At 44.8% G+C, this 17,794-nt stretch overlaps 2 long non-coding RNA genes across 2 annotated transcripts in view; one reads left to right on the forward strand and one right to left on the reverse strand.

Annotated features, from left to right (window-relative positions):
- The first annotated feature begins 224 nt into the window (after positions 1-224).
- Positions 225-3,768, forward strand: LOC137146879 (uncharacterized). The gene is made up of 2 exons (XR_010918070.1): positions 225-1,302; positions 3,376-3,768. It is a non-coding gene; the product is annotated as an uncharacterized lncRNA (long non-coding RNA).
- An 11,032-nt stretch (positions 3,769-14,800) lies between these two features.
- Positions 14,801-17,794, reverse strand: part of LOC137146881 (uncharacterized) — a 4,025-nt gene continuing 1,031 nt past the window's right edge. The window contains exon 2 of the long non-coding RNA XR_010918071.1: positions 14,801-17,211. This is a non-coding gene — a long non-coding RNA (uncharacterized lncRNA). The remainder of the gene's footprint in view (positions 17,212-17,794) is intronic.

The following is a 17,794-nucleotide window of genomic DNA, read 5'->3' on the forward strand; positions in this document are numbered from 1 at the left end:
CTGCTTTCGCGGGCCCGCCTCCCTTCCCCGCAGCGCCACGACCGGTGCATGCTGGGGAAGTGAGTGGAGGGAAAAAGAGCCGGGCCTGGAGCGCTCGGGCGGGACCGGAGAGGCGTTCGCCGGCCTCTGTCCCAGATGAGAGCGCCTGACTCCTGCTGCTGTCCGGGCTTCGCCATGCAAGCCCCGGCCCTGACAGCCCAGCTGCCCCGGCGGGCTCACCTGAGAGGGGAGCGCCGGGCGAGCGGGGCCGGGCAATCCGCTCCTAGTGAAGAGCGGCCCCTCCGCTTTCCAGAGCGCTCATTTCAAGTGAAGAAAAATGGCCCCAGGAGGCCGGGGGAGCTCGCTCTCCAGCCCGTGCTGGCTCTCGGAGGGGGATGCCAACTCCCCATCAAAGCTTCTTCCTTTGAATTGTCGAGCTGCTGGGAAACAAAGAATAGGAGCAAAATACGTGGCCTAGCACGAAGAGTACAAATGACCAAGGATCGGCTTGGCGAGGGGAGCCAGTGGAGGAAGCGAGCACAGAACATGTCCTGGGAGAGGAGCTGCCACCCCAGGTTGGGCTGAGCTGGAGGCTCAGCAGCAGCCGATTAAACTCCCCATCTCGGGGTTCCTGTGCCTGAACCCAGAGGAAATCTCAGTCCTAGTGGCCAGGGTGGAGTGCCCTTTAATACACGCATGGACATCTCTCCCTGCTTGGCAATAGCTCGGCTCCCATTTGTAGTGCCGGGTTGCGTTCCCCAGATAAAATCTAACACTCCTGGAGGAAAGGTGTAATATCTGTCACAAAGATTTCTCCTTTCAGTACACAATACCCGGGCTTTTCTTTTTGTGAAGCATTGCGTTTATGACTGATCGCTCAACACCTTGTTGGCTCTGATTGCAGAAAACCCACCTTACAAATATATGATAACCACGCTGTAATAGGGAGTGTGACAATTTACTTCACAGTGCGTTTCAGGCTGCTAATTGATCGTTTCAGTCCAGTGACTATGCGGAATAAATTATAGCCATCAAAAGGATATCACAGTTCATTTTGGTAGACTGGTTTCCATGTCGCTTCTCGTTCGTCTTTTATCGAATAGCTGCATTAGCCCCATGCGTTGTTTTGTTGTTACTAGCTGTTTCCATCTCAGAGCTGCAAATCTGAGAATGAACACTAGAGGCCGCTCTACTTGCATACTTCTACCAAGATTAGGCGCTAGGTCTGCCTGCACCAGCCAAAGAGGAAAGGGGCTTGAATTAGAAACCTCAAAATTAAAGGGCTTTGAATCATCTGAAGACGGCCCGTTGGATTCCAAAAGAGTAAGTACTGACTAGCCTTTACTACCTTCCAGGTTAGCGACCGTAGACAGGGACGCAGAGTTGCTAGAGACTTTTGAGAACGGTCATGAATTTTTCCTCCCATTTTGAATTAGAGCTTTATTGCCTGATCAAAGAATAGGTGTGGATCTGATCATGGGGCTAATGTAGAATATTCGATACAAACTGTTTTTATTTCTTCCCCTCCCGTCCTTTCTGTCCCTCCCCTCTGTAAGATAATAAAATATATACTAATCGGTTTATGACCCAAGACCAAAGATTCAAGTTTCCACGAATGCAAGGAAGGGGATAATGGAATAAAGTATAGAAATTCATGATCAAATAGCCACGGGAAATGCTTACAGATACTATTTGTATGATTACATGTATATGTAGCCTTTTATTCTCTGTAGTTTTTGCTCTTTAACGTCATTTCTTACAAACAAACTCCTAATACACAAAAGACTTCACTAAAGTCCGTGAAGAATCTGAGTTAAACCCATAATAGCCAAGAAATTCAAGATCTCTTAATTCTCTTCGTAAATCACTATCTGCATGTTGCAGTATTTATGGTACCTAAATTCATCCACTCTTTTCAGTCTCCTCCAGTACCCCTACATCTATAGGTGAGTTAGACTGTAGCAGGTCAGGGCTGATGACGAGTTCTGGCAAACGAGCGGTTCTGTCAGGCTCATGAGTGAAGTGGGGACTCTTGTCAGTAGGAGATCATGGAAGATTAGGGCTGGAAGGGACCTCAGGAAGTCATCTAGTCCAGCCTCAAATGCTGAAGATGCTGAAGTCTGTCTATTTTTATTTTATACAGCGTTTCTTTATTACCTTACTCTCGTTGGTCTGTGCTCTTAAAAGCAAAGTGCTTCGACCACATATTAGAACGAGACTGCTTCACGCATAGTGAGGATGCAGGGGAATTTCTCCCCGGTTTGCTCTGGCCTATTTAAATGGCTTAATTTAAAAAAAGGAAAAGGGTAAGCTGAAAGACTCCTATTCCAAAATCAGCCTACTTTTTTCTCCCCTCCTCCTTCCCTCAAAATTGCTTCTAAGCAAAGCTATTTCAAAGATGAAAGGGCCTGATCCTGCTGTCTTTGCACCATTGGGAGTTTGCCTCCCATCGTGAGAATTTTGCCTGGGTGAGAACTGCAGGATTGAGTTCATAGTGTGCTCAGAATCTCCCTTCATCCTCAGCACATAAATGAAAGCACAGATAAGATCTCTGTCATGGCACACAGAAGCAATTCATAGTATGGTTCCAGTCTTGGAATTTCTTAGTCAGACAAAACTTGCACTGACTTCATTATTTGTATTAACACCTGGTTCAAAAGGACTGTTACCATCTGTCAGGTAAAATAAGTGACAGCAATTGCCCAGATACATAAATACCTCTCCAATTACACAAGTCATGCTGAACAAAGATGATCCTTACCTATACTGTAAGATCTTCAGGGCAGGGACCATGCGGCTTTATGTAGCTATAAAAAAAATAATATCAGCAATGACAAAAACTCAAACTACAAATCCTTTGGCTGGATAAAGTGTATAAAATCACTTTCCTTTTTATTTGCAGAAGTAAATCGTATTTTGATCAGTTTTTGTGCACTTGTTTTCACTTTCACTAAAAAGTGTTTTGGGGAGGGGGTGTTTACCCCAATTGCAATTGTGCAGGTCAATATTTTTCACGATTTATACCTTTTGGGTATAAAAATAATTATTGCTAAATTATCAATATTTAAAAATTTGGATTTTTAATGAGAAATACATTCTTAAAATATAGTTTACCAATTGCATTTGGATTGAGATTAGGATTCCATGGATTGACATCCTACTTTTTAATACTTTATGGAGATATCGTGGCAAAGACTGGTTTGTGAATTGATGTAGTATTAGCATGCAGCATAATGGGATTTTATGATGTATCCTATAAAATACATATTTATTAAAATGTTACAGATGATATAACATATCTCAGGGTTAAAATATATTGTATAAAATATTTGATTATGAATATGTAGGGCTTGCTCCGGCAATATTACTAAAGCAAAACTCCCATTGTCTTCAAAGGTGATGATGGGCAGAGATAAAAGGAGAAGAGACTGGAAAGTACATCCCTCAGTGATGCCTGTCCTGCAGTTCTTATAAACCCCACACCTGAGAACCCCTCTTCCTCAGTGACAAGCCCCTCCTATACGCCCCCATAAATGACTCCCAAGAGCCCAATCACTTTTCAGTGTGCAGAATCCTGCCAAATCCCAGACTCCATTGCCAAGCATCTTGCCTGGCTGCTAGAACCCTTCCCTCTTTGTGGCAAATGCTCCCAGTTAAACACTCCAGATACGAACATTATTTGCCCATGAGGTGTTGCTGACACATCCACACACCATAGTGAGGGTAGATGACGTTGTTTCTGAGTGATCTCAGCTGCTCCTGTGCCCCAAGGATTTCTCATGAGAGTTTCCATGCGCTTCTATCTTGTCACTTCTTCTATTCAATGTATATTTGAGACTAGTAGGGGAGACAGTAGATTCAGAGATTCTCAGGCCAGAAGGAACCACTGTGATTTTCTAGTCTGACATCAGCAAATGAGGCTTTTGGCATTGATGTGCTTCCAATAAGTAGGTGACACCCAGCTCTGTGTCTCCAGTAGTCAAGCCTATGTGGTGGAGTTGAACAATCCAGCCAGTGTCTGGCCAATCCTGGGATGAGAGTTATCTGACTGAGATTAAATCCTTATCAGATGTAGGTAACGTTTATAGGCTGGGTGAGAAACAGAAGTGGTAGTTCTATTACTTTGAGTCTACAACAGGCTCAGTATTGGCAGTCAATGACAGTAATGGGGCTCCATGAAGGCACAAGGAGCTGCCCATGAAGAGACCACTGCAGGATTGGAGCCTATGTCTGAGCCCTCATTTGTGGGCACTTGCCTGCCATTTGTCAGCCAACTTTACAACTTGGAGATGTAACTGGACCCCACCAACTTCTAACTGTCCAGATATTTGCACTGGCCAGTCGCACACTTTTTCTTCTTTGCTTGGCAAAAAGGTTAGGACTTTTTCTGTGGGATGAGGACCTTGTTAGTTATCCATCTCTGTCACCTAAAGATTGGATTACTACACTTGCTATATGTGAGACTGCAGCTGAAGGCCATTGAGAAATTTCAGTTGGTGCAGTATGTAGCCATCTGTATGTTACATGATACTTCTCACATGAAGCAAATTACACCCATGCTCTGTGATCTGCACTGGCTTCCATTTAGTTTCCAGGTGCAGTGTAAGGTATTTTTGACTTTCAAAGTCCTTAATGTCTTGTATCCTGGATATTTTAGTAACTACCTCTATCCTCACGTGATAATGCAATAGTTATGATCAGCTAAAGCACTGGTGCTTACAGCTCCTGATTTAAATCAGAGATTGTCAGTGGCTTCAATAGATGGGTTTTCAGCTATGGTACCCACTTTTCCCTTAGCTCCAGTAGAATCTGCATTTGTTGCCATTCAGATCACATGGCAAGGCCTATCCATTTTCCCAGGCTTTCCTTGGGGAGGGATTACTGATTAGGCAGACTGGGGAATGGAGAGGAGCTGAAGGAAAGGAATTTACTTATGGATGGTAGGAATTTTTTTCCTAGATAGTGACCCATCACAATATCTGTGTTCTTCTACTGATGGTCCCTAGAAGAGCTTTTTATAAATAATAATAAATACAAAAATAAGGCCTTATCTACACAACAAGATCCTACCACTTAAACTATACCAGTATAGACTATAGTTAATGCAGTACAGCCACCCTAGTGTAGACTATTATATGGGTATAAAGGCTGTACATACGGGCATAGCTGTTCCTGTACAGGAAAGGGAATAATTACTGCTCTCTCCATGACTCTCCATGACATTTTTTTTGGCTTTTCTTGTGGCCCTTAATATTATTATGATTCTAAATAATGCAGACACTGTAGCGATGCCAAATTTCCAGAAGACCCAGGATAGTTCCTTTCCCCAGCAATGACACTGTGGAACCTGCAGGCGGCTATCTGTCCTCTCTGGATAAGGCCTGAGCAGGGTTTGAGCTGGCTGGTAGGACATCCTTAGGAGCTTTCATATGGAGTATAACTCAGCCTGTGCAGAGCACCAGCAGGAGGTCAGTGCACCACTCAGTCCCACCTGAGCCTTGTTAATAACCATGCCTTGGCTTCCTGTGGACCCCCTGCCCAGAGCTCTGGTTTCCCTGTTGTCTCTCATCCTTTCCCATATGGCCTTTACATGAGCTCAGGAAAGCATCTTTTAATTTGGTAAGCTCCGGGTTTGTTTAAGGCTCATCTTGAAACTATCCAGAGGCTGTTTATTCTAATAAAGATACAAGAAAAGAGAAGAGGGTGAAGAGAAAAAGCTGCTGCACAGCAGATTCCTCTGGTGCCTGGTCCCACCCTATGGAAGGGGTGGTCAAAATGTAACCCATGGCCCCAATGGGCTAGCGCACTAGTTTTTGACATGGAGTTGCTGGGGCACTACGCCTCCCACCATGCAGTGGCCCCTCTTGTTCAGAGCAGCGTGGATGATGCAAGGCTTGGGCCTCTCCTTGTTCCTGCCCGTCTCTCCATTGCAGGTGAAGGAGGCTTTGCTCCGCTCCCTTTTACACCTAGCTGAGGGGCCCCTGGTGGAGCCCAGGCCTGGGGAAAGGGGCGCGAAGAGCCAGCCCCAGACGCCCACGGCGGGGTGCCTGCTGCTGACGGAGGAGCCCGTGGGAGGAGCTGTTTTCTGATCGTTTCCTGATGAGCAGCTTGGCGGGGAGAGAGGCTGGTGGGAGCTAATTGCTTTAATTGGCCGCCGCGCCGTTACCATTTCTCTTTGTAAGTGCAGCGAGCATTGTGAGAACACGAGGCCGCCCCCCCTGCCCGCCCCCCGCGGGAGCGCGCCGGCCCCTCCGCATCAATTATTCACTCCTCCCGCCCCGCCTGTCCCGTGTAAACAGCTCCCCAAGCCGGCCCGCTGGGCGGGCAGGAGCTCGGTCTGCTCCTCCTCTGTTCCCTGCCGGCCTCCCGCGGGGCAGCCAGCTCAGTCCAACCGGGCAGCTCGCCGCCTTCGGGGAGCTGCTCAGCCGCTGCAGGGGGCAGCCCCCTCCGCCGAAGGTCGGGCTCTTCCCGGGGCAGGTCCTCCCGGCCCGGGCCTGCCCTGCGAGCTCCGCAGCTGGCCGCGGGCGGGCCCTGCCTTGGGGCACGGCCCGCCTAGGCACTATGGGGGTGACCGGCTTTCCCACCCCGCACAAACCGCGGGGATCGGACCCCAGCCCGGCCGCTGGGTTAACTCCCCGCTCAGCGGCTGGGGCTGGCGTTTCCCTAGGGAGCGAGGCAGTGAGAGCCGGGGAGTCAAGTTTCCCTGGGGCAGAGGCTCAGCTCCCCCCCTGTTCCCAGCAGGGCGATGCCAGGAGAGGGGTAAGATCTGGCCAGCGCGGGTTTCTCCCGCAGCAAGGCGCTGTGCTAGGAACGTGTCCCGGGCACAACCGCAGCACCACGCCCGCCGCCCCGCCCCGCCCCGCCCCAGCGGTCCTTACACCGCGGTTACCGACAAGCGTTAGTAACCTCCCGGGGAGAGAATGGAGAGAACTGAGCATCCGCCCCAGCCGACTCCACTCTTGCTTCGCGAGATAGTGAGTGTGATGAGAAAATGGTGCGGAAGCGAACGGGTAAGAGCAGCTGGTAGACCATCTCTTTGGGGACTCTCTCTCTCTCTCTCTCTCTCTCTCTTTATTTTATACATTTATGTGGAAAAAACAGAAAGCAGCAGCTTAAGTCAATACTTCAAAGATTTTCGGCAGCGAAAGGGACCCTAACAAAAGCAGGTGTCTGAATAAATAACAAACACCTCGCTCTGCGGGCGAGTTTTAAGACATTTTAAGTGTAAAGGGAAGTGTCATGGCAATCATCCCCCCAACTTTTTTGCTTTCTGATTCGGATGTAAGGGTGAAATCTTGCTAACAGCTCGCGTATCTGTGTATTTAATTGCGACCTGGCTGCATGTTCCTGTTGAGGAAGGATGCAGATGACAAGTGAATATATATTTAAAAAAAAAAAAACAGTTGACAAAAACAGGAAAGAAATAACTGACAGATGAAAAGACCGTCAATGCGGAGCTAACAGGCAAAAGCATCAGTACAAAGTCACATACCTTCTGAGAGGAGCAGGAGTTTGTTTTATTCCAGATCTCCAGAGTTTTAGCTACTGTCGGTGTGATGAAGAAGAGGGAAGCTAATATGCCCTGTTTAGGATACAAACATGCAGATTAGATCAGACTTCTGACACCATGTTTCACTCAAGACTTAAAACAGAGTAAAACAGACTTCCCCCACTGAGGAAAAGGAAAATAAAACATTTTAAAAAATCCCGGACTTTCCAAGGGGTTTCTTTTTACGTACACCTGTAGGTGGATACCTAGAGTTCAGCTGGATACAGGGGGGGGTCCCTCTGTTATATTCGCACAAGTTGTGTGTGTTGCTCTCGCATTGAGATGAAGATCAAACCTGGGCCTTAAGCTCTGGCTTTCTATTGTTTCAAGGTTGGGGCGTTGGGAGAATATGAGCCCCGCTCCCATTTTTCATCACTTTTGTATTACTTTAAGTTTCCAATGAGACAAGTGTAATTACTAGGCATTTAACTTTTTGCCAGGCTCTTTCATGAGGGCTTTGCATTTGCACCTCGCTTTTAGAGCAGTAATAACATTCACAGTCAGGGGCAAATCCTGTTAATGAACAAATTAAAGTTCAAACAGTTATTCAAGTTCACAGCCCCGCTCGCTGCTCCTTTAATGAGAGTTAGACATGTTACTTGCTCTCGGAATCTGGCCCCCCTTTTATTACTTTTTAAGCTTTTCATAAACACAGCCGGGCTATATCTGCCGCTGCCTCAAATCCTGGCGGGTTCCCTAAGCCGACCTTAATTCGGCAACTCTTGTAAAACACACAAAAGCCGGGTACACCCTTTGTGCGCTCAAGTGACTATATAATAGTGAAAGTCCCCCCCCTCCCTTGCCTGGACTCCCCAGGCCTTTCTGCTGGTTGCTTCCCCCCCCCGATTTGCAGAGAAATCCTGATTACTGCCTCGGATTCCTAGAGAAAAGCTGGGGTTTCTAATGACTAGGCTTGGCCTTTTCTGGGCAGACAGAGAGCAAGGGCCGGCCTTTCCCTCTACACATCTGCCGGTCTGTGTGTCCCTCTGGGCGGTCTGGCTGTGCAGGCTGACCGATCTGAGTTGCCTGGCTCCCGTCAGGGCTGCCTGTCTAGCCAATCTAATGGGGCCAGGTAGCCGATCTGACCTGCCTGTCCTCTCTGGTCTGTCTCATCTGTCCAGTGCCTCACCTACGCGGCCAATGGCCGCCCTGGGCCTGCGGGTCAGGACCCCTCCCCGGAGAGGGAGGGGGTGGGTGGGGGTTGCATGGTCAGGCCCACGAGATGCAGGAGTTGTAGGAGCAGCCGCCACGCGTAGCTCGGCCGTCTGTCGCAGCCGGGGCCCTTCCCCGAGCCCCTGCCTTTGCCCGGCGGCGATCGGCTGATTGTCCGCAGACTACGCGGCGCTTCCTGCGGCAGCCTGTCCGCAGACGGTGACAAGCTGCACTGCACCGAGCGAGCGGAGCGGAGCGGAGCTCCCTCTCCTGTTCGTGCCGCTTCCTCCTCCCCGCGCCGTCCCATCTTTCGCAGTTACAGTGTCTGCGGCCCCCTAGGCATTTGCATACATGAATCCTAATTCCCCTCGCCGCCGCCTGCCCGGCCTGGGGGAGCCCGGGTCCCTCCAGGTGGGGCGCAGGGACTGGAGCGGCTCAGTCAGGTGCCGAGGACCGGCCCTGCAGCCCCCGCTGGCCGGGCGGGACGCTCGGCGCTTTCTGCCCTTTCGACCGCGACCGTCGACATTCCTCTCCTTTGTTTTACTCTCCCTCCCAAAAGTTCAAGGCAGAGCCGCTGCGAAGCGCTAGCGATGTACAAATCGAGGAGATCACACTCCCCATTATCTACCTCCTGGCGAGTGTTTGATTTGTGACATCAAAAGCTTATCAAGACAAGCCTGCAAAAAAAGCATCTCGTGTAGGGCTGGGCTGGGCTGAGCTTGGCGGGGAGCGATCTCGGGGTTTGGAGGGTCTCCCTTTGCAAGGGGGGGGGCAGGGGTGCTGAAAACGGTCTGTATGGCCTGCCACGGCAAACGACATCGCTGTACTGGAGAGAGCTAGTGGCCCTGGCCAGGGCCCGGCTGACTGTTAGCTCTCCGGCTGGTAGCCTAAAGAATTCCCTGCCCTGCACCCGCAGGGCAATATTGGGGGTCTGGCCGGCCGGACAGAAGGGGCTTAATTGCCATGCCTTGTTTTTTGTTTTTGTGTGTGTGGCTGAGGGTTGTATGGAGGCCCTGAGTCCTCGCAACCATCCGCTCGGAGTGGTTTGATATAATCACCATGACAACTGCAATCTATGAGCATACAAATAATAGAGATGAAATAGACAAAAGATTAGCATGCCATGAAAAGTACAATAAGTTTCTTATTTAGCATTTAGATAACTGTCTTTCCTTCGGAGCAGGCTTCAAAGTTGAACCCAGTTTAGACCAAGAGGATTAATTCTTTCTCCCGCATGCTTCATTGAATCTCTCATTACCAAACTTTGTCTGTATTGATGTAAGATTTGATTGAAGATTAGAGCATTTAGCAAATCTTGCTTTTCTGCATGTATCAGGCCTTTTCAAGCTCAGCCCGCCCTGCCCAGTGGTCAATACCCTTACTTTTATCCAGTGTCTGCTTCATTTAAACTTAATCAACTCCATCAATGAACTGGAACAGGGAAACGTCCCTGCGGTAAGAATGTTGTGCTTTTCTTAGATAATTCTTTGCTCCCTTTCCCAATCCGTTGGCGTTAAATCTAAAATTGCACTCTGATGAACTTAATCAATATGATAATGACAATTGGGGCTGAATGGCTCTGCTAGGGCTCAAAGTGGAAAAGGTAGATGGCTGGGCCCATTACCCAAAACAACTTCTCTTGTCTCGCCTTTTCTTTTGTGTGAGCTGCTCCTATCTTTCTTTCTTTCTTTCCTTCCTTCCTTTTCCCTCCCCCTCCCTGACACTGAATACTGCTCATGCTGGAAAATGATGCATCTTGGTGAGGAAAAGTGAAGCAGACCGATTGGCTGTGTGAATTATCTGGCTTGTTGCAGTGAATTATTTGCACTGTTTCCTTTACCAGTCAACAAGTTTCTGAGGTATAGTACAGATCAATCAAAGCTGACAGAGCGCATGTGAAGCTTTTACTGTGTAAATCTGGACCTCTTGTCCTGGCTTCGTTGGCACTGGCATCTGTATATCATTTTTATACTGCTACCAGTAGAGCAATTTCAAAAGTATTTGCAAGGAAAATGTATGTCCCCATCTGTTTCTGGAATCATAAATGTGCCACTTTCGGGGGGTTTTCACTGGTAATCATATCTTTAATGATGAACAAACTTGTGATATATACCTTTCCATAAAACGGGGTTTTCTTCACTTTATTGTGATTGGCTAGGATAAATAGCTTTTCCATATGTTAGGGAGATAAAATATAAGATTAGCAGGGCTCGTTTGTTTGATCATAAACAACAGAAAAAAATGCATTCCAAATACTCTTTAAACAGAACCAACTACAGCATTAAGTTGCATTAATTGGCTAGCTATGGCCCACTACTAAGGAGGTAAACAATTGCCTCCATGGAAATGACATATTTTTAAATAAGATTATGGCGTTTTGTTCGTTATTCTGGTGACTTTTAATGCGGTCACTGATTTTAAATATTTGATGATTATTTTAATTTTTGATGCATTTTTGTGTCTTTAGTTTTTTTATTTTGCAGGTTCGCTTTTGATAGTGGTCGTTATAATCCAGCACAAAGATGCTATTTAGTGAGTTACCATGTGTATATTTAGAAAGCAGATGGGGAAAATGTCCTTAGCAATCTTTGAATGCTATTGTTGTAAAGGTTTCTCAAGTAGGAGCGCTTGAAATGTAAAGATCCATTTTTTTTAAACCACCCAGTCTTTTGCACTTGCTGGGAGTGTTGAATAAAGAATGGGAATCTCTTTAATTTTGCTGCATTTCATGCTTAAAGTAATGTTAGACATGTCATGAAAATTACTGGTGCAAATGGGAAACTTACTCAGTCCATGACGGTGTCTCTGTCTAATGAACTACAACACTGGCTGTCGTGTAAAACCAAAATGGTTCTTAGTCCTGGTTATGGTACCTCTTTTCAACCTTGGTATGTATGTTTATTTTAATATATGCATTTCCCTGCATAGAGAGCATTATTCTCTTCAGTGTTACCTAGAATGTTAACTGTTTTGAAGACCTAAAAAGAAACACTATTATAAATTCCAAACAGCCGTGAAAAGGACCATGAGGTATGTGTTTCTCTCTCTATCTGTATCTTTTTGTTTATATCTATACATGATCACAGATCTACACAGAGTACATGCATATATTTTCTACTGTGATGTGTACTGATTGATACATAAGCATAGGCACAGACTATAGGGAAACATTCATTGTTTGGAGTGTTGCTTGGAATTTCATACTGGAAGCTGTCCTCTATCTCTCAGAAGATTCAGCAGAAAGACTGTAGAGCAATCTGTGATTGTAGATAGCGTGTAATACATATTATTTTTGTCATTTGGGAATCATCATACAATTCCTAAGTTACGCCGAGCCAGAAATGGACAGTGCCTGGTCGTCACTAATATACTTCATGTAAAAAGTGTACTGAATTTCCTACTATTGAGTAGTCTCTTTACACTACGAGATGGCCATTGAGCAGGTATGAGTCTATTGATCTCCTAATAGGTGGAAATTTGTGCTCTTAACCACCATTAATACTGAAAGAAGTTAAACACTTGAATCCATCATATAGTGGATTGAACACACACGGCTAGATAAACATCTTTACACCTTTATGTAGACAAGCTGTTAATAAACACTCACATTTCTTTTTTCCTTTCTGCAGGCCTTGCAGACCCATAGAACACACTGTATTTATTTAACACCTTTGATCCCCTCACCTGCATTCTGCCCACTGATCTACCTTAGCAAAGACCATGTCTAACACTCTAAACCCCTGAGCAGCTTTTAGACAGCCCTTGTTTGCCAAAAGAACCTGACATAAAATTCATGCCGCCTCCCCCAAAAAGTGGGCATTTAGAAACATACTTATGCAAAGTCCAGGACTAGCATTTTTCGGTTCAGAATCAGGATCATGTTTGATGAATCAAACCATCAAGGCAAAAAATCCCATTGGAGGCCTAAGATTCTGGGCCTTCCAGTGACAGAGATGCTGCCACTTGTCTCGTCTTGTCAGGCAACGTGATATTGGACCTCAGAACAGCAGTCTTCACCATTTACAGAAAAGTCTACTTTAAATCGCTTCTAGAGCTTTTGAATCACCAATGAAAATGTTTCTTTCTGCCATGAACCGTAAGTCACTAATACAACCTGCCTTCCGGGATAGGAGGATAGGGATATTTGTATGAACACGAATTTAAAATTTTAGGAAATGTCCTCAACGAGTTTAATCTAGTATTTGGTGTGAAGGAAGCACATGTGCTGTAAAAGGGAATCGACACATTTGGGGCAGCCCCCTTACCTCAGTGGTGATCCCAGGAAGGTCAATTCTGCCCCCCCTCTCCCCACTAAAGTCAAGGGGAGCGGGAGGCTTTTCCAGCTGTGTTGGTGTGATTGCCATTGTCAGGACACATTATTCAGGCAAAACCATTTAGTAAAAATGTGGAAGGGAGAAGTGAAAAAGAACCTCCCCTCTGGAAATAAGTGAAGTGTTGGCCTCTTCCCACTTCCACCGAACTCAGTGAGAGGAGAGGAGGAATTGGAGGAATCAGGTTGGATCCCCCCTGTTTGTTCCACAGTTCAATGGAAGGTTAAAATAAACCAATTTAGAGCCAGATTCTGAGGTTTGTGTGCATTGACTTTCATTGGGTTTGGCTCTGAGGCCAGAATTGGGCCTTAAATTTGTTTGTTTACTTGCTATTTGAATTTGCAATTTAATGCATTTATTAGACTGTTCTCAGAGTGAACTACAGGGTTGAAGTAAATGTTTCAGGCTTGTCATGTGTCTATCTAAAGCTTTCCAACGTGGCAAATTTTAAATATTTAGGGCCAGATACTTCATTCTCTGTAAGTTGACTTCAATGGAAATTTAACAGGAAATGGAGGACAATCACATCTGAATTCTGTTTCCTGTATTCAAATACGTGTAACTTAGCTATTTCTAAACCAATTTTTTTTTTTGAACAAGACAAACGCTTATTACTCAGGCACGATTCATTTGGACTTTTGCTTGAATAAAGAGTGCAGGATCGGGCCAAAGTCACTGGCAAATCTGACATGTTAAAAATAAACCTGTTATTTGAATTAGCAAAAAAAAAAAAAAAAATCAGAAAGTGTTAAAATGTGAAAACACTTTTTTTCACATTCACAAGGCCCAATCCTCCAAGCATTTTACATACAGAGCTCCCCCATTCATTTCAAGCCAAGAACTCCCATTCAGAAAGACCAACTCAAGTCACTAAAGTAAATTTTTAAAAAGAGCCAAATAGAATTTGCATTTATCTCTTCACAAAAAATCACCTTTGGGCTGGAAACAAGCATGTCACTTTTTTTCAGAAGTGTCTGTACATAGTTTCATAATGAAAGTGTTTAACCTACTTAGCTCCCAGCCCTCAATATACCTTGTGCAGCCAACACCCTCATTGACTTAAGGAGGAGACTGGGTTCACAGTGAATGAAGAATTGAGCCCTTCCACTAATGTATAGCTTCGGTATATATATCAAGATTTTTCCTCACCTCCTAGGCGTTCCAGGTATGTACATTTCAATTTTTTTTTCTTTCAACAGTACACTGGGAAATAGGTTATGTTTGACGCTATGTAGTACTTAGTGGTTTATTGAACTGAATGTTGTTTATTGGAATAGTGCCTCCAATTAACTCAATTGGCATTAAAATTGAAGTGATGAATGTTTCTATTGGGTCCTTTGTAATTTAGTCCAAATTGATGTACGTTCAATTAAATTATTGTATAAAGAACTAATTGTACTTTGACATTATGCAAAAAGTGTTTCTGTTCTCTAAGTAAACAGTGTTGATTTAGGGAAAATGAATGTATTTTGCCATATTTAATATCCTAATGGTCTCATTTTATTCTTGTCTTTAATTTTGTAGGGGATATCCCTCCTATATTGTGGAACGAATATAAGATGAGCCTCACAATTTCATTATGTTCACTTTTATGCAGGCAGCTTTTCAGTTTAAGGGAAAATCTGAATCTCCATTTCATATAACATGAATACTGTAAAAGCAGTGCTGCATATCAGTGTGTTATTTTAAAGGGTAAGTAAAAACCACTTAAAAATACATTTTGTTTTATGTTTTAAGATTATCATCAAACCCCTCTTTTTGGTATGTAAAGAAAACCAAATTGGGAGGAATAAAATTCAGGGACTGTAGTTAATGTTGCTAAAAGCAGAGGGGAAGACATTTACACTGCAATGCATTACTTATTAGAGAAATCCTAAATAGTTTTAAAAACTATCTTGTACAAAAGTCATCTCCAGGAATCCAAGAAACACTGCTGCAAGCTCTGATCCTGCACTCCCTAGGCAGCCAAACCTCCCTCTGAAATCAGCTGAAGCCCTGTGAAGTCAATGGGTATTTTGCCTGTTAAAGGACAGCAAGCTCTCAAGCCCAGGTCCTCTACAGGTAAGAGGTCACTTTGAACTAGATGATTGTGTGAATAGAAATATTTGGTTTTTTTTTTTTTTTTAAATAGATGGTGAAGAAGAGGAGGGGGAAATGTTACATTTCCCATTCATCATTTAAAAAGTAATACCAAGGCTGTAGCTTCACTTTTTCTTCAAAAGACATTGTGGAAAAAACTAGTTGACACTACATTTCCCAATAGCCCCTCTCTGATGAAGTGATGTAAGGAGTTCTATTGACCTTAGGTTCGATTCCATGACTAAGGACCGATAACACTGCTGATATAGAATCCCAGTTAGAAGATTTCTCTTTTTGGCTGTCAGTTACTGCCCCATCCCCAAAACTAAGGGAGCTTGTTGTTCACTGGATTTAGCATAATCTCAATCCCCACCAGATCACCTGTCACAATCTTAACTGTTTGGGAGACTTTAAGGATCACTGTCTCAGAGTTAATTCAGAAACAAAGTATAGAGATAAAAAGTCTGCATAGCATCTGAAAGTACCCACGTGATGGAGAAGGAAAAGGGAGATAAAAGGAGGGCCTTCTTTTTGGTCAAATGTAAGACATAGGGTAAAATTCTGGCCCTATTGAATGGGAACTTTGCTCTTGATTTATCTGGGCCAGGATTTCAACTATGTTTATAAAACTGTTACCATTAAATCTAGGGGCCTGATCCTATGCCTAATTAAACCAGTGGGAAAGCTCTCATTGGGAATAGGGTCTCGCTTCAGTTTTCAAACTCCACATGATTCTACTTTTGAGTCAGTCTGTGTGCTTGGCAAAGAGCCATAGCTCATGGTTTCTTCTCCTTCAAAAAGGCATGAAGAGAACATAAATATTTAAAACTTAATTTCTTTAGAAACCATGGTCAACTCTCCAAAGAATGTCTGAAGGGCATTTACCCAGAGGAGGTGCCAATCTCTTAGACACAGATCTGATCTGGCTGATCTTTAGGCCTACTACTTAAAACTCGAATTGTGCAAGGCGAGTAGTTTGCTACATTTTGGTCTTACAGGGGGATGGCCTGCCAGACACTCAGCAAAAGGGTCAGAGAGAGTACTTCAGCAGGATTATCAGCATTCTCCTTACTATTAGCATTTAAAATGTTACAAAAGTGTAATACTAATAAAAACATCACTGAGATGTTACTGATGTTTCTAGCTTATTGTTAATATTCTTGCTTTGGGTCCCTGTCTTTAAACAAATTTTCTTTCTTCATGGTGACGGTATCTGTGTGTCAGGAACTTCCATCTTGGTTTAGTCTCTGGGATTTCGTTTCTTTAATTTAACAATGGAGTGTGTTGTCCTCTCCAAGGGCCGGGAATTGCAGTGCTAATGCCTCTGAAGGTCACATAATCAGTGTGAAAGAAACATGCAGACTGACAGCTAAGGGAAGGAACGCAAAATAGCTTTGTCTCAGAAATATTCTCCTCTCTTAAACTGCTGCTGGCTTCTTAGTGGCCTTGGGGCTCTGGAAGGCTTGCCCAGCTCCCACTGAGTTTGTCTTTCTCTCCTTGGAGGGGCTTTAGAATCCTTTGGTTCCTTTTGTTGCAGTCTTTGATGAAACTGTGTTAACTGAACAAGAGGCCAAATGTGCTGCTCCCTGACACACCTTTCTCCTCCATACCTTTTGAAGCCTGCCAGTCCCAGAGCTTTACCTATACAGCTGGCCCAGAAAGACTCTAGACAGCAGTTTCCAACCTCAGATATGCTGCCAGTGCTGGTGCTCTGGGCTGCCCCCACAGCCAGTGGTGGGCCTTTGTTCTGGGCCCCAGTGCCGCACCACCTGTATGCCTCCCACAACAGTGATGCCATCTAGCTATCCAACCTTGGCTTCTCTGGTGATTGGGTTTGGAGAAGGCCAAATTTAGAGCTGGAGCTTGAACATCTGAATAGGGAGAGAAGGGGTCGAAGGGGAAGCATTGGCAGCTTCAGATTAAGGTTTAAGACTGGAACCTTGATTGCCCATTTGTCTGCTTCTCCAGTAACTGTATGGTGATTTCTTTCATGCCTCTCTCCAAGTATGGAGCACCCTTTCTGAATGGATCCATAAGGTCACGGTCCTCTCATCTTTCAAACCCCTCCTCAAGTCCCACATCTTCTGACTGCAAGCAATCAGCCACTTGGTGATGACTAGGCTAGAAACAAACAAACCCAACAGCAGAGACACAGAAAGGGATTTGATAGATTTTTAAAGCCAGAAGGGACCATTACATCATCTAATCTGAAACCTCCTCGATATCATAGAATTTCTTCCAATTCTCACTATATTGAGCTCAGTAAGTCCTGTCTTACTTAAGCATACTCTCCAGAAAGGCATCCAGTCTTGATCTGAAGACTTTAAGAGATGGAGAATCAACCCTTTGCCTTGGTAGCTTGTTCCAATGGTTAGTCACCCTCACTCTGAAGTTTGTATTTTATTTCTTGGCATTTTCACTTTGTTTAAATGATTCAGAACCATCTATCTCGCTGCACTGTCTGAGCCTATGTAACCTAAAATCATACGATTGTTAACCCCTCTTGTCCCCCCATTGTCTGTCACACCCGTTTGTTGTGTTGGTCTGTAATTAGGTTGTAAATTATTTGGGAGCAAGGACTGAATTTTCCTGTGTGTTCTTATAGAACCTGGCCCAATCAGGCTTTGATCATGACTGGAGCCTTTAGGTGCCAATCCAGTATAAATGTAGACTAATAATTCCCAGAGTTGGTGAAGGTCTTCAA

This window comes from Emydura macquarii, unplaced genomic scaffold, assembly GCF_026122565.2.
Source record: "Emydura macquarii macquarii isolate MOO-44397 ecotype Brisbane River unplaced genomic scaffold, CSIRO-AGI_Emac_v2 contig_480, whole genome shotgun sequence".
Lineage (NCBI taxonomy): Eukaryota > Metazoa > Chordata > Testudines > Chelidae > Emydura > Emydura macquarii.